Source organism: Rhinolophus sinicus, linkage group LG01, assembly GCF_036562045.2.
Source record: "Rhinolophus sinicus isolate RSC01 linkage group LG01, ASM3656204v1, whole genome shotgun sequence".
NCBI classification, from domain to species: Eukaryota; Metazoa; Chordata; class Mammalia; order Chiroptera; family Rhinolophidae; genus Rhinolophus; species Rhinolophus sinicus.
In genome coordinates, this window is record NC_133751.1 from 152720141 (window position 1) to 152740153 (window position 20013).

The following is a 20013-nucleotide window of genomic DNA, read 5'->3' on the forward strand; positions in this document are numbered from 1 at the left end:
ACAAACACTTTTCCCAATTGTACAAATTTTTCTGTGGGTTTCATTCTCAGGAGATGACTCTGCTGAGTGGAAGGGTATGTGTCTTTTAACTTTAGTAGACATACTATGTAGACTTCCCTCCAAAGGTGTAGTACTCCAGCAACAGCATAAGATGCCTGTTTCCCACACCTTCGCCATCAGCAGGAATCATCAAACTTTTTTCTTTGTTAATTGGGAAGTGAAATCCAGGCCAAGTCTTGACTTCACCCGGAGTTTCCCATAGGAGTTTACTAGGACAAATACAAAGATGTGTGGAGGAGACAGAGAAAGTGCATTCTAACAAGAGGGGATATTGTATACAGAGAGGTATAAGGTTTGATCTGTGGAAGGGGCTGGAGTTTGGATAGATGGGCAGATGGGCAGATTGCAAAGGGCTCGGCACACCGGCTGCTGGAGGAAAGATGGAACCGTGTTCACAAGAAAACCAGGACAATATGGTGTAGCGAAGCTAAAACCAAATATTTTGTTTTTTCTTTCCACCAGTTTGAGGGAGCTATCTATTCTTGTCAGGGCACTGACTAATACTTGCAGCGTCCTTATAATTGGCTTATTTGTGCCTAAAACCCTATTTAGACAAGGTGGGTGTGCATATGGGAGGGTTGGCTAATTGTTAGGAGGACAGTGTTTAATAAATCTAGAGACTAAAACATGTCTTTCTGAGGTCCTGATCATGCTAATACAACGTTTTTTATAATGCATTTACTAGAAACTGCATATTTGAAACAAAATTCTTTTATTATTACTGCCACTTTTCCTTCTCCCAATATTAGATTATCACAATAATATTCTTTAGGAAATTTCATATGGGAGATTGACACCTGCTCCATTTTTCTTGCATCCCAAAATGAGACAATCCCAACACAACATTGATAACTCTTTTAGATATCCTGTTTCCCACACCTTTGCCATCAGCAGGAATCATCAAACTTTTTCCTTTGTTAATTGGGAAGTGAAATCTAGGCCAAGTTTTGATTTGACCTGGAGTTTCCCATAGGAGTTTACTAGGACAAATACAAAGATACGTGGAGGAGAAAGAGAAAGTGCATTTCCTATTTCCTATTTCACTGCTTCCTTTTTAGACATAAAAAATAAGTTAATGCCACTTTATCAGAGGACTATAAATTCATTTTTTAAAAAAAAACAAGGAATAATTTTTCACAAATGAGCGTATTTATCAAATTCTAGATCATGAGACATATGTGACTAATGATGCATTTTAGGATAATGATGAAAATACCAGTATTAAGAGTCACTTATTTATTTTAATTATCAATGGATACCTGAAATGGCTCTATTAAATGAAATTATCTTAGATTTGGTTGTTATTTGGATGATCATATTCCAGAGTTAAACTTATTTACACAGAATATTATAAAATACCTGAAGCATTAATTCAGGCTCTATGTTGTCAAATAATTCATATTAGCTTGGTAGAAATTTGTTTGGCTTTATCTTTAGGACCAGGTTTTTGTTTGTCTGTTTGTTTTCAAACAAACAAATCAGTGTAATTTTAAATGCATTTCCCAGTAATACTTACTTGTGCTCCCAATAACTGTTCCTTAAATTCAAAATAAAAAATTCTACATTTCCTAGGCTTTTCAAATATCTCAAAGGATTATTTATCCTGATAATATAATTTGTTTAAGAACAGGGGCTGACATTTTAGAAAAAACGAGTAAAAGATGAACATCTGCCTGGCTAGTTATCTTGGTTATTGCGTTTTTAAAAAGCATCTTTAGGGACAAGGTGAGAGTCCCAGTTTTCATCCATCATTAGTTCTCTTTGCCTTGTCAAATCACCATTCTTGACTCATCAGTTATTTGAACGTAAAGCCTTGATTTCAGCATCTTTGAGTCCTAAATCCTGCTGTTGATATGTTAATGTTCTAGTTGCTCAGAAAACACTAGGAGGACCCCCTGTGACAACCTGATATATTTAGGAGTACGTGATGCCAACTATTATATACTATTATTTTCTGAATACTGTTAATATGTGAAATACACTATAACAAATCCCTTGATATGCATTGTCTTTTAAATTCTGGCAAGGAGATAGTATGGTGCTCACTTGGGAGCTGAAGAAACTGAGATTTTCAGAGAGGTTAAATAAATTGTCTGTTGTTACAGAGCTAACCAGTGGTAAGCAAGGAGATTGTGTGACAATAGACTTTCACCCCTATCTTTATGGGGATAGGATGTAGGTTGAGAACTTCCACTCTGAACGAAGGACTCTAATACTGAGCTGACTGACAGCTTCAGAAAAACTGAAATTCATGTATACTACCAGTTCATTTGGATTTCACTCTATTTAATATGTGTTTAAACTAGCTTCTATTATTGAATAATTTTTCTCTGAATTAATGTTCTCCAATGGAATAAAAGATCTTTCAAGTTCTTTTCAGGTATTTGCTTTAAGATCAGATAAATTTGGAAGTGACTAAGTGACCCTAGTGTTGGAGAACTAGTATTTTAAAGAAATAATTTATATTTCATGTTGGCAATCATTTTTTAAGTCTATATCAAACCCAAAAGATTTTTTTTTTCAGGATAAATAAAGTAGCACGAATGATTGAGAGTTGCAAGGAGTTTCAAATATATTATAGCCATAAATGAATCCACTTTCTTTTGGAATTTGACATTTCATTTTAGATTTCATTTGCAAGTTGCTATATAATTGACTGTGGTGAATAATATTATGTAAAGTCCTAAAATATAAAGGAACTAGATAGCGATGACAATTACTCAATAATCATTCCATAAACATTTACTGACTCTGTATATGCCCAACACTGTACCTTGCACTGGCCATGGTCTGTTGCTATGGCTCTACTTTGTCTCATGAGGACTGAGCAGATGGCTGGGTCAACATCAAAACTGCTAAAGCTGTAGTTTAAGTTGAATTGAATTGAATGTCATCCTTTAAGAGGGGGACTAATCCCATCCTGCTGGAGATTTTCAGAGCATCAAGTGACATAATACATGTGATTATTAGTATAATAAGTGATATGTTGAAATCATTCCACATGTACTTTAGCAACACATATAAACAATTAATTAAGCATGTGATACAAATAAATGTACGATAAGTCAGGGAAAATGTATTAATCCTAGCAACTAGAGCAAAGAATTGGCAACATATCAGCACTTATGCTATCTGAATGACTTTGGAGCAGGAATTCTTGAAATAGGTCGTTATCAAAAAACACTTAGAAATTATACTCACCAATGTGTTCAAACTACATACACTATGGAGTCTTGCCTTGCAGAATAGTGGAAAGAGAAGTAGATTTTGCATCAGGAGATCTTGAGCTTTTATTTTCTTACCTGTAAAATAATAACAGTAATGGGACCCATCTTATAGCATTGTTGCGGATCTCAGAATGGATCATGTGTATAAAATGTTTTGGAAAGACAGATATACTCACTAGAATATAAGCTATTATTATTTTGATTAATTGAAATATAGCTATTGGTACATTTTATGCATTCATGTTAGGTTAAGTTCCTAATTCACAGATATCTTAGAACAACACTTAATTTGAATTTATAGTACAGCGTATTAAAAAGAATTTCTACCTCTTGGGAAGTGTGTATGTGTGTGTGTGTGTGTGTGTGTGTGTGTACACTTATCTATTTCTACCATACATATCAGCTTCAGAAAGAATCAGAACTGAGTTGCTGCCCTGTTTGAGGTAACAATTCATGGGCAGATACAATTTAAAATTCTAAGATTAGCATGCAATAAGTGTAATTTTAAGGGCCAAGAGCTATCATTCAGTATAAATTCTAAACATGTGAAATTGAACTTAAACTCAATATCCCTTCCAGCCCTATGACTTTATGATTAGATAATATGACCCCAACTATCTTTGTGAAGGGGAGATGGTCCTAAACTGAAGGCCCTTGATCTTCTGAACTCTTTGATGGGTTTGGGCACTTACATCTGGATATAACACCTGTGAAAAGCTGGACTACTGTGCATCCGAGAAGAAGAAGAATTTGTAGCTCTCAGCGCATCTTGCAGGGCGGGGTGAGGAGCAGAGATAGGAGAGGGAAGGGAGAGGATGACAGAGAAGAGCCCAAATCCTTACCAAACTCTATTAAACCCAAAGATGGTTGGTATTGATTGATCTCTGGTGGAAACTAGTGACAGTTGGAACCTGGGTCACTTTTTTCGAGTGATAAGATCATGTACATGGGAACAAGACTCCAGGACAAAGAGGATGATGTAAGATTTTAAGTCCCTAAGAAGTTGCAGAAGGGTTTTGGACTTCCAGACTGTAAAATTGGTAGCTATGTGAGAAAATTATACCTAGATCTGCAAGGGGCAAAGAGGCCCAAGCCTATACCTGTGTTGTACCAGTAAGAAATATATTTAATATTTATTTGTAATTTTTACCTTGCCTACTTCCAAAAGGAGAAATAATACATCGGTGGTATTATTTAGTGTAATAGAACTTCACGTAGTGGAGTTAACCTAGGCCTGTGGTTCTGAAATGTGGGCAGGGAAGGTGGGAAGGGCAATTTTGCCCTTAGGGGACATGTGTTAATGTCTGGAAATATTTTTGATTGTCACAACTGTGGGTTGCCATTGGCACCTTGTCAGGGATGCTCCATAATTTCATATGATATACAGGACAGACTGTATAGCAAAGAACATCTGACCCAAAATACCAATAGTGCCAAGTCGAGAAACCGTGACTTAGGCCAACCTCTCATTATACAAATGAGAAACTGAATATCAGAGAGGGTCAGTGACGCATGCCAAGTCATACAGTGAGCAAATAGAAGAGACAAGTCCTTTAGTGTTTTCCCCATCACACTACGCAACTTCTAAAAGCTGAAACTGGAACTGTTGGGAAATAAAGCTTCTTAAGGACAAATGTAGGCTTCAGATGTACTAAATATGCAGTTGTATAGCTCTATAAAACTCAGTATTGCTTACATTAGGAAATCTAGGCAACCAGGAAAATAGAGAATTTCATTATGCAATGTATATTTGACTACATGTAGTAAAACCAATTTTTCATGATATTTAACCAAAGTACTGCCCAGCTAGTGGTTCTCAAACTTCAGCAAGCTTCACAATCACCTGGGGGGCTTGTTAAAAGACAAAGAGCTCTGACCCAATCCCAGAGGCTCTCACTCAGTAATTCTCTAGCAAGGCCTGAGAATCTGCATTTTAAACAAGTTCCTAGGTGATGCTGACGCTGCTGGTCGGGAGGTCACACTTTGAGAACAACTGGCCTAGAATAGGTTCTCCATGAATGTCGGCCTAATATTGTAGGTATTTAAAAATATATCTGCACCAAAAAATGTAATCTCATTTTAGCAGAAATTAATAATAAAGCTAATTTACATTCAGAGAAATATAATCTACAGATGGCAGAACTAAAACTAAATTTAGACCTCAATTAGCTCAAACCCTTTACTTTAGAAATGAAGAAATTAACATAACTTTCTAAGCTTCATTACTAAAAAGAAGAATTCCTTTCAACAACAGCCAATAAAAAAGTATCAAATGAACATCATTTACAGACAATTTGAATACTGACAGTGTCATCCTGAAGATATATAAACTCAAAGATTGTGAGTACAACTAAGAATGTATGCATTATGTTTAATATTACATTTATGAGGAATATTCTAAATGCCAAACTGAGTAAAACCTGGTCTGATGAGTATCTTATGCCAAGCTCAGTCTATGGGGAAAATGCCTATTGACATTAGTGATATAAAATCAGGCCCTGAGGAACCATAACTGTCTCTTCAAATTATTTGGGAAAACATGTACATGTTTAATCAATTAAATATAGCATAAAATGATAAGCAGTTATATTCCACCATAAATATTCAATGTTCTACTGTTAATCATGATTAACAGAATGAAGAGTACCCTGGAAGAAATTTAACGCAGTAACACTCATTTTCAGTCTTTTAATTTAAAAAAATAAATGCAAGAAATTCCAGAGATTTAAAAAACTACCTGTTTACCTAATGAGTATACTCTAATTAACCTGCCTTATGCTTGTTCTCCTTGAGAGACACCCAGTAACTGAATATTCAACTTTCCATTTAGCTTTTTACATCATAAAGACAGTTTACACAGCCTTCATTTTACTAATTCATGACATCCTGTCCAAGGGACTGAACTTCACTTGCCAAGGGCTCACAGGAAGCCAAAGCCTCTCAAATGTGCTACATTTGCCCTCAGTTTTTTAAATATCCACCTATCTTTTAAATTAGGTGCCATCTGTTATACCATCATCTCTGGTAAAATCTTATAGCATTTCTTGCCCGTGTCACACTGCTGCTGCAATCTCACCCTGCTACTTTTCCAGGCTGTTCTGCAGCATTCAATAAGAGGCTGCTATTTTAACTAATTCCCAGACCAGGACACTGTCAGAGTCTAAAACAGAATTAGCACTATGCTCTTTCTACTTCTACTCAGAGAGCAAATAGCGATTCATGACTACCCTGGGCTCATGCCTTCAAGTCCCCGAAATGCAACACCGTTCGAATCAATGCAGTTAACCCAGTATCACTCAGTGCTGGCATGGAATGGCACTCTTACTGCAGTATTCACCTTGGAACTAAGTAGGCAGGATTTATTATTTGGTGAAGTGATAACTACCAGGTTATGCAGGCTCCGTTCTCATACTATCACAATCACGACAGAAGACACATACAGGAAAACATCTAGCTAATTTACAAGGGAAGCACATGTGTGATCAGACAAGGGCAACGGGGAAGCCAAGAACTGCAGTAAATCTCTTTGAGCTAATAGCTAGTAACGCTTCCTTACAACAGCTCTGAGCAAATGGATTGTATTCAGTTTAAACAGTCAAATCAACATTCATCCCTTGATGGTTAGAGAGGATGCTTGATAAGCAAACCCTAATTTACGATTCATTTACTCTAAAGTGTCTTAAAGCTAGGATGGCTAGAAGATTTACTATGCTTAGTCAAACATGCTCACAGCACTGGAATCTCAGTAATTCCTCCCTGTACCTCTCAGCATGGCTGACAGGCATTTGCCAAGAGTATAGCATATAAACTACTGAATCATGCAAAACATATTTACCCCCATAAGATGTAGCAAAAGCTCAGCTTCCTCCAGCTTCCATAGCCCCTGAAGTGTTAATCTGAAGGAACAGTTCCATGAGTTTTCACAGGCCAGCTGTATGTCTCCTACACTTGACCTAGACAGCCTTACATAAGAAGCTTCGGGACTGGGGAGCTCGCTGAATGTCATCACCAGCAAGAGTAAGAAGTATTGGCAGCAGCAGGCAGGCAGGCAGGCTGGGAGTTTGCATGAAAATCATGAAGTCTTTCTTGTCTTTCTCTTTTGAATTGTTTTGGAAGATGAGTTAAGAATAGCTCAGAAACTGGTCTCATTCTTTTTGTGGGAAGAATGACCAGAATCATAAAAGCTAAATCTTTCAGCAAGGGCAAGACACCTCTTTCAGTGTCTGCAGTAAACCTAACAGAATGAATTGCTGCCTGTAAAGTAATGTGCCATGACACCTAAAATGAAGGGAACGGTATCGCAAAGTAATGACTCAAAGGCTGCCACCAAGAGCTTTTGTCTTCCTTTAACTCATTGTGGTGAGTATAGGGGAATATGTGTATGTGTAATGAGAGTAAGAGTTGGAAGTGTGAGTTGGTTTGTAGAATGATAATTAAAGGATTTGTAAAGACTGTTCATGTTTCTTGTTGCAAGCAAGATGAGAGCATTTTTAACCACATCAAATTCAGAATTGGGTGGATTAAAATGAATGTGCTTAATATATTTCAAATTCAGACATTTTCGTGAAAGCAGTAAGAAAAGCAGGTACCTCTCCGTGGTGGATTGCAGATAACTGTCAGCTGTGTTAATTACTTCCATTGTCAATACTGACAAGGAAGTTCTGAATTTCAACATTCAGATTTTGCATACAATCTTTGATTAGACTTTAAATACAACTTCTCAGAATGGGGCAAGAGGATTACTGTGTTTATGAAATAAGCTTTTATAGACTCACTCCTAGGTATGGAAGATACTTTAAAATAGCAAATAAAAACAATGTACTCTCTCCATCTAATTTCCATTCAATTGTCTCAAATGTGTGCAATACATGTCCTTGAAAGCTTGAAATGATAAACTAAAAAAGTCCTATATGCTGATCCCGAGTCCAGGGATATATTATTAATATAGGATGATATTATATTACGTTATTTAATTATATATAACATTGTGATTTGATATGGTGATGTGGGCTAAGACATATAATTCTCAAAGCAACAGAAATAGCGAAGAAGGCATGCATCATTTAAAAATAATCTTAATGTGTTGCTCTTAGCTGGGAAACTTGTCTACTAATGCGTCATACTGAGAATAGAGCAGGGCAATAAGAGAATTTTAGATCAATGAAACAATGCAATGATCTAATACCACCCCATCATTTAACCCATAAGGAAACAGAGGTAGAAAGAAGTTAAATGGTGTGCCTAAGGAGAAATGGAGGAAGAGGTGAGTAGAAAGTGGTTTTCCTGAGATTCACACAGTATTTTGCCTGCCATACTCCAGTGAATAATTGTCCTTTGATAGTGGTGTAAAGGTGTGATATACAATGATTATTTTTTATCCTAGAAATGGCAGAAAACAAAGTGGAGTAGCAATAATCTGATTTTGGAAAAATGAGTTTTGTAGTGGATAGAATGAGAAGTTTTATTCCATTATTACTCGCAAGTAGTGAACATGTTAGTGCAACACTGAATTAAAATTTGAAATTATGAAAGTGTTCAGAACATCAAGTGAGGGACACCGCTTTGGTGGTTCAGATTCTTTTATTTTGTTAATGTTGATTGTGGTGCTAGGCATATCTGTCTCTTGCAGAGCTAATGCACATGAAATAAACAACCCATAGGAAGCAAAGAACTGGAAAATAGAATGTCTTATTACTTTCAAGTAAACTGAGCCTCTTATAGTCAGGCACTTGTTTTTCATCCTTGCATCCCTGCCCCCAGCACAGTGCTTACTGGGTCCTCAGTAAACATTTGCTGAATGGATAAATGGAGGGGTGAAATGCATTCATAATAACCCATGCATGGGAGTTGCGTATGTTAATGCCTAGCAGAGTTCCTTGGAGGAGTCATTTTAAGAACTGTATAGAAATGATTTATGAGTATATCAGTTTAATAATTGCCTAAGTAAGTGAATGCATCTGAAATGCTTCTTTGGAAACTGCTATTATAAAAAGTTGTTTAGTGTTCTCCTTGCAATCTAATTGAGTCAACTTCATATTGGTCTGATAGCTCATAAGAGTAATTCAACTTTCACTCGGTTAACCAAATAGAGGTTTTGTTTTTCTTAAGTGGTATTAAGTCCAGTCAAGAGATAGTAAGGTCAAGTAACATTAGGGTAGGACTTCACCCTCTTAGTAAACCCTCAGCCCTCAGGGCCCTCAACTCATTTTTTTTTTTTTCTCTTAGCCACTCTTAACAAATGGCTTTTATTATTTGATTGCTACTGGTGGTCCCAAAATGGCTGCTCCACCTTCAGCATCCTGACTACATTCCAGGCAGAGGAACAGGAAATGCAAAGGGCAAAAAGCAAGTGCCAGCTGAATTAGCTATTCCTCCAAAAGCTTTCCCAGAGGATCACCTAGAGACTTTGACTTATGTCTATGGGCTGTAACTGTGAAAAATGCTGTCACTCCTTCAGAGGAGTCTGGAATAATTGGGTTTTCAGCTGAGCCCATTGCCACTCCCAATAAAGTTGGGGCTCTGTTTTTAAGACAAAAGGGTCTGCTTCCCCAATATCCATTCTCCCTTAGCATATACTTTTTGGTAGTTGTGGTAAAATCCTAAGGCATTCAGAGTGATCATTTAGTCTAAAATGATTTATCTTCCAAATGAAGGAAAAGGCTTGTTCTCATTTGATACCTAGGTCTTCTATGGAAAAAATGATCCCACTTTTGCAGGAGAACATTACTTGCGTAACAACGGGTTTATACCTACACTGTAGCCCAATGGATGCAAGGAGAAAGCTGTAGATAAAAATTTTCAGAATGAAAAGGGAAAATAATCCTATGTGCCATTTCACCACATATTCAGCCCCCCCAAAAATGGTTGTCTAAAATAGTTTCTTTCTGAAAAAGAATTCTGACTGTGGAAGAATAAATGAACACTGAATGCTATCACTCTTAAAATTTATCTCATTACTAAGTAAAATGGTGTCTCACTAATTTAGAAAAGAGGCTTTTATTTGTTTTTTTTTTTCTTTTTTTTTTTCCGTTCTGCCTCTTGCCTTGTTGGATTCAGCTAGACTGAGAAGCATGTGTCTCCTTCTGCTGGACCATGGAAAGGCTTTGTAAGATACCCAGTTAGTTTGTAAGAAAACCTCTCTAAGCTTAAAACTGTTTTTCGTATTGGGACAAGGAATGATACTGACATCTTTTACAGGACCTGAACCAAGATAGCCCTTTGTTCAAACCAAATATTTTACTTTTAAATTTGTAGAGGGTTCCTGGGCAAACTGGAATAGAAGCTCTCTAATTCAAAAGGAAGAAATTATGACATTGTCTATTAAATAACTTTTACATGGAGGATAGTTGACTTCTGAACCCAAGTCACAATCATCTTGAAATAACCTATTCAGAAAAAAAAAAAAAAAATCAAATATTGCACCAGTATCTACTACCCTAAAAAGCCACATGGAGTATGCTACTTATTATTTACAGGAATAAATAGGGGAAATTATTTGCAGAAAAGCAGACTATATCCAACCTAACTGGAGACAGCATAATCAAAATATATTCAGTAAATGATAGGTATGAATATTAGAAGTTGTAAACTCAAGGAATAACACAACTGTAATTTGCTTCATTTTCCTATAAATGAATTTCTATTTTAATGGCAAAAAATCAATTATTTCTAGGCCGGCTCAATCACTTTAGTACTTTTTTAGTTATCTCAGGTTTAACTCAGTAAAATATGAGATTTTAAAAATGTACTCTCTTTTGAGAAGCTAGACATTGGTACTCTATTTGTAAAGAATAAAATTATAGAAATGATATCTATTATTAGCAGTGTTTAAGTTTAATATTTTTGCCCTGTATTACATAAGATGCTTTAGTTTCCCCAAATCTCACATTTGGTTTATTATTTTAGTTTTATGATAACCCTGTGATAGGTGTTAAACAGATTTCACCACCTTATCCTACTTCTTCTTTTTTTAAGAAAAGATGGAGAAAAAGTGCTTATGACTCTTCCCAGATCTCAGAGTTCGGTTGCTGAATCTTTCCTTCCAATTAATTAATTTCCTTTTGAAATTTATATTTTCCCAGGATGGGCCTCTGCTGTATTTAGTGTGCTCAGTAAAACTCTGAGTATATCAGCAAATTCAAGCAGTCAACAAACATTTCTTATTTGCCATCCTTTACGGCTTCTGCAACGTCTTCAGGCACTTTTAGTCAGAGTTCCAAATTGAACTGTTGTATTGGAAACCAGCTTTAGAAATGCTGTCTTCAAATAGCAAGACTTGGCTCCCTCAGACGTTTTGAACATGAAAATCTGTGAGTACCTAGAACTCTAAATCAGCAGAGCTCCCTTTGCTTAAGGTCAGAGTTCTCCTGGAGGTCGGGAGTTGAGGCTATAGATGCTGACCAGGTAACCCAGACCCATTTGTTTGTTCCTTTTGCCTCGTCTCTTTTCAACCTCCCAACTTTTCAGTGGGACACTTGGAAAAATTAGACGACTTGCCTGAGGCCACATAACTAGTTATCTTTAGGGCTTGACCAACATATAGGGTTTCTTGACTAGGATCAAGTAAGTGAAAAATCAATTATTGAAAAGTAAACAATAAACAGCCCAGATGTTTCTGTAGATATAGCTGGATTATAAAAAATTTTAAAATGTATTCTATTCAGCAAAACCTCTAAAGATGTTCTTCAGGGTGACATTATGTATGTTGAATCATCCTCTTCCTGCTTTATAACTGAAGAAGGTGATGAGAATTTTGGACTAATGACAGATAAATGTTAAACATAATCTATATTTGTACAAACATGCTTAATATTTTACAAAGCATATTCATGTATTTGATCCCCTAGATCCTTACCAGAGTCACATGAGGTCTGTAAGGCGCTTGTTTACCTGATCCCATGCCTCTATTAAGATGGAGCCAGGATATATCCCAGGCCATGGAATTCTGCACGAAGGGCTTTCTGCAACACACCACACTGTAGGAGTCTACTAATCAAGTGTAAGACCACATGGATATGAGGTGAAACATGTGAGTGAGGAATGGCCAGTCCTAACCCTAATCCTGCCACAGAGGATCTGTGTTACCTCTCAGGCCTCCACTTGCACTTCTGGAAGAGAAGCTCAGGATTTCAGAGATGGGCTCAGACTTGTGAAATCCAGTGATGGACAGATCTTCAGAAATGCCAAACTCTGTTATTCTAACAATTAGTCCCAGGATGATTTTTATTTTGGGGAAGAAAATCTCGGAAGCAATTAGTCAACTAGCTGAACAGCTGCAAATGTCTTCAGATTTGAAAACATTGCCCTCTTTGCAGAGGACAGGCAGTAGGGTTCCAAATGCAAGCAGATCTTGCATATACTGTACAAGGAACGAGTCTGTCAGCAAGCTTAAGTAGGTAGACGAAGTTTGCCTCTAATTTCAGTATTAAGGCCCAAGATAAGTCAACCATTCATAGGATTTGGAGGCTGGAGGAAATCCTAATTTTGCTGTTGTCCCACATCGCTAGCTTGGCAAATACCGAAGCAGATGAAATTTGACTTTGATTAGTGCTCTTTTTTAAAGAAAAAGCATTGATAGGACACATCATGACCTACAATCTTTCTTTAGTAATGAAAGGCAATTTTTAAATGTAGTATCCTAATAGTTCGATATTTAATTTTTGAGCCTAGTAAATCAGTAGTCTAATAAGCAATAACATTTGATATATATATTAAAGAATGTCAAAATCATATAAGCTATTACACTTCTTAATGTAAATTCATTTTATAAAACAGATCAGAGGAAATATTGCCTAAAGGAAATACCACATCTTGACCATATTCTCTCTATAATCCTGGTTCTTTAGCATCCAGGGCAAATTTTGGATGGGTAAATAGGAATAATAATGCCTCTCTCATAGAATTGTTGTAAATTTTATTGGGAAAACATATAGTAGTAACTGGGCATGTGATAGGTGGTCAGTAATGTTCAATTTTATCTTCTTGCTCCCCTCACTTAAAGATGGGAATTTTGATCCGCGGTCAGCCAGAAAAAGGCTATTTTTAGCCAAGTAAGGCTTCAGATTAAACTAAATTGGAAATATTTTCTTTGAGTTTCTTCTTTTTAAGATTTATTTTTATTCTGACTTCTCTGTAACAGGAAAGGTAGGAGGGCTGGAAGGGTCCCTTCTTTATAGAGAAAGCTCATTTTAAGCATGTGTGCTAACCAATGATCCACTGATTTATCGAACTTTTAATCTATCCTTGCTTTTAATGTACTTAGCCATTGCTGTGTATTTACTTTAGCTATAAGCAACGGGTATTTATTGGCTCCCTGCCTCCAGACCTACCTTTTAGAACACACAACTCCATCCTTTTGGAATGCTTAAGGTCTGGGAATATATGATATTACCCTGTATGATCAGATCACTGTTGAATGCTGGAACTATAAAGTACATTGGAAACAAAAGAAAACAAGATTGCTTCTTCATTTGGTGGTCAGAAATATCTTCTTGGGGAGAGTGGGATTTGGATAGAGAAATGGAGGTGGGGTTATCACAGGGAAGAATGTAAAGAGGGTGGAGGAGTTAATACTCTCTGAAGGCAAAAGGGAAGGAGAGGAATATTCCAGAAAAAAGGAACAGGCAGTTTATCTGGAGCTGAGGGTTTGTGCATTATCATGATTAATCAAAGGAAAAGTTGCCAAGCTTTCATCATAAAAAAATAGTCTCCAGGAGAATTCATCAAGTTCTATTGCCTATTAATTTCTATTGATGCATTTTATCTAGCATCTTCAATGACAGAGGACGCTTTTTTTTTTTTTAAATAAAGAAATGAAGGCAATAAAATGAAGTTCATTAGAGGAATGATGTATGTGTGATATTTAAAAACTAAGCAATGTCACTGCCCCAAGCAGTGAATTAGGAGTCTTTAATTTTAGTAATGATTGCAATGTCCTTGAAATTTCTAAATACATGACTTGGCATTTTTATTTAGCACTTATCAATTGATAGTATTTATTATCCTATATTTATTATTTATTGAGTAATTATGAAACAAGGCAATGTAGTGCTGTGTTTTGATTTGTAATGAAAAAAAGAACCTTGGTTTTTAGCCCTACGTTTACCATTAAATACTTTTTTCTTGTATGACCTTGATTCTGTTTCCCATCTGTGAATCTGTGTAATCACGTACAAAATAAATGAGACTAAACTTAAATGCATTTTAATTCCTTCAAGTTTTAAAATTGTATAATATACTTTCAAAACTCCAATAGTTCTCTATTATTTTATCCTTTTTAAAAACCACATTCATGATGAATAGGATCTGCACAGTTCAAATGTCTTTTTTTCTTAGGCAGCGAGAAAATTTCTCAAGGGCTACATAGCAGCTTTTGGCCCAGTTAAATTTTAATGTCAACACCAACATCCTAAAGAAATGTAATGAGATAAAGGATGACTTTTAAAAGGAGGTCTTCTTTCTGCTCCCTGTTAGGGCTTGCAAGGAATCCTGAAATATGTGTAATTTAACATTCATCACAACACATTATGAGGCTTTGCTGTTCTAAAGTGTACTCAGCCATACAATCACATTTGTCCTGAATATCCTTTTATGAAAGATAATAATGTATTAAAGCCTCACCACTGACACTGGGAGGGGATGCTGCCCTTATGAAGAGTGTGTGCTATCTTCCGTGTTGGGGATATATCCACAGGAGGCCAATAGCTGATGGATGGCTGCCCCACTTATGAGTGCAGCCAAAAGTCACTCTGGTAATATTACCATCTCTCTCAATTCCCCAACAGGAAGACTGAGCTCCCACTCTCTGAGCCCGTGTGTGTTAGAGAGGACATTTGCAGACATCAACCAGCACAGAACACTGATTAAGCATTGCTGATGAATCTCCAGCAACAGAAGCCATGGTGGGGGTGGGGGTGAGGTTCTCAGAACCCTGCAAGAAAGCCCACAATAGGTTTCTGCACATAGTTTCTCACAGCCCTGAGAAACCTTCTCAGACATTTTCATAAGCCTGGGTCCTGTATGGGCATGTAATTCTAGCTACACATAAATAACATCAGTGGTAACGGAACATACATTTCTTGTTGTGAGGTAATTTTGTCCTAAATGCCTGTTGCTATACATTTTTAATTCCCTTCAGACTAAATAGAACCTTTTCTTCACAAAGTGGTTAATGAAAGATTAAGCTCTTTTCTTCTGTTTTTCTATTTGACAAAAAAAAAAAATTATGTATCTTCTCTAATGTTTGAGAATGTAGGAGATCCTATCTCTATTCCCCAAAGCAGATTAGAATTTTCTAATTTTACTTTTTAATATTTAAAGGTAGCATATTATATAAACCAAAACAAGACTATGATTATAAAAACTATAATTAACAATGAACTTGCATCACATGATCATTTGAAGTTAGCTATGATATAGTGTAAAAATTATAGTAAAACACAGATTTGGATTGAGATTCCAGCTCAATAGCATGTGACTTCTGGAAGTTGCTTACATTTTCTTAGCATTTGTTCTCATCTGTTAAATGGGGATAATAATCTGAAATTATAAGATCATGAGATAAGGTGTTTGGCACATCAAAGGTGTTCAAAAAACACGACTCTTCTTCTTCCCCCTCCTCCTTAATCAAGTTGAAAGCACAGGGTTAAGAATTTAATGAATGCTTCCTTGAAAAAGAAAAATTAAGGCTTCATGATTTTATCCTAGACATCTATTTTCCTCACTTTCATACCTTCCTGAGCAATCTTGATCTCTTTGTTGGTCACAATTACCACCTTTATACTGATGGTCCCCATATTTCTATTTCTGGTCCAAACCACTTTCCTATGATCCAGACCCTTTATAAGTTTTTAGTAATCTTCACATACATGCGGTTGTTAAACTCACTTTAACTCCACATTTTCAAAACTGAGTTTATTATCTCCCTCTTACCACTAGAAAAAAATACAGTAACAATCAAACATTTGGCTTATCTTGCTCTGTTTTTATCATGAGTGTCTAAGCTAGAAATTTTGGTTACAGCTCAGATTTTTCTCTCTAACTTTTTCATACCCAAACACCAAGTCCTGTCCACTTCTACTTCCTAAGCATCTTTTAGATCCATCTACATCTCTCCATTCTTACTGCCACTACCCTATTTCAGGCCACCATCCTGTTGCCTCAAGTTTTGCTATCAGCTTTCAATGGGTCTCTTTGCTTCTAGTCATGCTTCTCTCCAATCTGTTGCTTATATTATAGCCACAAAGACCTTTCTAGATATACATCAGACTGTGTCTTTCCCATGCTAAAACCCAGGCTTACCATCATTTTAACATGGTTTACATGATATATGATATATTCTTAACATATTTTATTTACAATGGGGTGCATTCCCTAGACCCCCTGAGGACTCAACCATTTCTGGTACTGTTGCAACCAACAGCTCTCAATTATGTCCCTCTCTGGGACACTCCCTCAGCTGAAGAGAACCTATTGCACAAGGTCACACCCTTCCCAGGGCAGCCTGTCTCCAATGACAGCTCCATTTAGAGCTATAAAATTCCAGCTTCCTTATTCTAATCAGAGACAAATCTTAAGGTCCAATGTCAGAGCTCTCTGTGGGATTGGCTGAAGACTTTGTTTTGACCATATTCCAGCCCAACTTCTCCCCTCCACACAGAGAAAGAAGTTGGGCAGTAGACTGCCTTCTTTGCTCCATAGGAGTAGATATTGAAAGCTCTTCCCAGTAAACTTCCTGCATGAAAACCTCGACCTCTAAGTCTATTTCCCACAAAAACCAACCTTGACACAAGAGCCTTCCATGGATTGTTCAGCATTTGAACCTCATACTCTATGAGTTCTTCCCCCCCGTACTCTGTCCTTCTAGTCTGACCTAACCTCAGTTCCTCAAATATATAGTGCTCGACCATTGAGCCTTGGCACTTATCCTTTCCTCTGAGCTCTTCTCTCCCTCATTCTTTTGGTTTTTGCCTAAGCGTCACTTCTTTCAGGAAGCTTTTCTGATCCAGATTCTAGTTAAGTGCGTTTCCTTTGTGTTCACCTGGTATTGCCTCCCTTATAGCACTCACCATTTTCGTGTTGTATTGTTACAGTCCATGACCATGTCTAGTTCATATTTTTGACTGGCTATAGGCTCTGTAAAGAAAGGCAATTGTTCACCATTGTATCCTAGTGTGATTCAGTATTTGGCTTATGCTAGTCTCTCAAAAAATGTTTGCTGAATGACTGAAAGACTGAGTGAATGAATGAACTCATTAAGATTGGATGTACAGTGGTTAGAATTAAGAGATACATGGAAGAGGAATTTATATGTTTATTTAAGAATGATCATATGTATTTTGGATGAGAACTTTAGTTTGTACTGAATATACTCTTATGTGGGTGTTAATTCAGACAGAAATAGTCATTAACTCATCATTCAAACTCAGGGATTTAAAAAATTCCCTAATGCATAGCTCTCCAAAGGAATTGCTCAAAAAATGTCAATTTGGCTTCTGCTAAGAATTTATCTCTAACTATGTTAATATTATTTAAAACAACAACAACAAAAACCTCCATAAAAATATGACTGGAAAAATTGTCGGAATTTATACTATGTTTCTCTTCTTCACCATTGACTTTCCTTCTGCTGTCTGGGAAACGAAGGACCGGAATTGATCAAGTTTTGTTAGGGTGGTTTCATTAAGTGACCCAAGAAATTAAATGATTCAACAAAGATATTTGAATTAGTAAATTTCTAGCCTTATGCTATAAAATAGAAAAGGAGGAGGCTATTTGATATAAATGCCAACCCTTATCCACACTGACCGCCACTGGTTGGGTTTCCTCCCAATAGGGCAGGCTCTTGTACCTCACAGCAATCAGACTTTGAGGCATCTATGCTTCCTTGGTGAAAAGAGCAGGACTTCCTATGAATTTCCAAGCAAGGAGAGAGCTCCTGATAGACTAGAGCAATTCTTCAGAAAAAGGGAAAGCTATGAGCTGTTTGATATCAACACTGACAACAGCAGGAGAGCTGCACCCTGTCCTGGTAAAGGGGTTTGAGTCAGGACCACAGTGGTTACACTATTCCCCCATCCGTGTGTCCATGTCTGGAGATACCTACAGCCTGTCCATGCTACTTGCTGGCTCCCTAATTTAGACCTCACATCCTTCCTTTGGAACGGAGGTAAACTTGTATCAGAATTCCCTCCATTGTCGGAAGTTATCGCTAATTTTCTTAGAATTTCCAAGTAGTCGCTATATTGTAAATATAGAGTCTCTTAAAGTTGAAAATATAAAACGATTCTAGCCCAGAATTTAATTCTAATATCTAATTTACTATATTAATCACTCATTTAGATATGAGGAGAGAATATTAAAATCTAACAGATTCTTACAAAGTGTGATAGTGAAAAACAGAAGCTATTGTCTGAAGACCCAATTTTATTCTTATTTTTTTAAATACACTGTTGGTGTCTGTGGGAAATTGGCACATAATTATATGTTCACTTACAGTGAAATAGAAAAAGAGATGAATTGGTGGTAAGACTATTAGAGAGACCTAGAACTAGAAAAGCCACACCATGGGTCCACCTCCCATGTAAGAGCTTTGCTTAAAGCATTGCATACTTGTTCATGAAAAAGGTGTCATCCTTACAATCTACAAGTCTCATACTGAAGACATAAGAATTTTCCCTTAACTAATATCTCAGAATATTTATACTTTAGACCCTTGTCAGAAGCTGTAACATCAAACTCTGTTGTCAGACTCTTATCAAAAGTTAGAGAAGTGGAGTTTATAAAGGATACTCGGAGGGCATGCAATATGGTCGTTTCTGCAGTGTTTCCAGCCCACACTGGATAAGCAGAGAGTTTATCCTGGGACCATATTGCTTTTTTCATACAATATAGAAACTCAAGAGAAGCACACAATGGTCAAATTCTAGAGAAATCCACTGCAGGTTTGCTTTGATTATGATCCCATTGTTTTCAGTAATGTTGAATCATAAGAGACTGCAGTTGAAACCATTGCAGTGTCTGTTAATAGTCTGACCAAACAATTGTAGTTTAGAACTAATATCATCTAAATATGTATCTTTTGGACAATGGAGAAGGAAAAAATTATCCAAAGTGAAAATTGGCTTCAAATTCAAGTTTAGAAGGGATTTTAAATGAGATGATGTAGATCAAACTAAAAATATAAGCAAATCACTACCTAAATAAATATGAAATTGAACACATAAATTGTTAAACTGGAAAGAAGTTGGACAATTCTTTGCTTTCTGGGGAGTATGAAAACGTCCAGGCTGGTGGCCAATAGGCTGGATGCCTGGTTAACTTCAGGCTAGTTGGACACTCACTCTCATTATTGAAAGACTATCAAGTGACTTAGTTGTAACTCTGGAAGGTGAGATCTGGGGAAAAAGAGAAGACCACATGGCCAGGTTTGTCCATCGCAAAGGGCTTCTCCAACCTTTGCCAAGACAGAGTCTACCCTTGCCTCTGGGAGGAAAATGAAATTATTTTAAGAATCACTCACTAGGGAAAAATTGTTACCCTGTTTACAGATGTGTGTATGTATATGCGTTTCAAATTTTAAAGCAATTTTATGCTTGGAGATTTAATGGTTTTCTTAGTTTTTTTGCACAAAACATCTAAGATTGGATGTTTGGGTCTAAGTTGACTCAAAAAGAACACAAGAGAGCTTTAGATTTTTTTATCAGAAAATGCCAAAAGTAAGTTGGCT

At 36.6% G+C, this 20013-nt stretch overlaps 1 protein-coding gene and 1 long non-coding RNA gene across 3 annotated transcripts in view; one reads left to right on the top strand and one right to left on the bottom strand.

Moving 5' to 3' along the window:
* The window catches only part of SCN1A (sodium voltage-gated channel alpha subunit 1), a 131402-nt gene extending 124098 nt beyond the window's left edge, over positions 1–7304 (bottom strand). For both annotated transcript variants that reach the window (XM_074337321.1, XM_074337326.1), the window contains exons 1-2: positions 7123–7304; positions 3262–3362 (exon numbers count right to left, since the gene is read on the bottom strand). The gene's annotated coding sequence lies outside the window, so the exon portion shown is untranslated. The remainder of the gene's footprint in view (positions 1–3261; positions 3363–7122) is intronic.
* The window catches only part of LOC109445186 (uncharacterized), a 73163-nt gene continuing 60454 nt past the window's right edge, over positions 7305–20013 (top strand). Inside the window, exon 1 of the long non-coding RNA XR_012497967.1 lies at positions 7305–7646. This is a non-coding gene — a long non-coding RNA (uncharacterized LOC109445186). The remainder of the gene's footprint in view (positions 7647–20013) is intronic.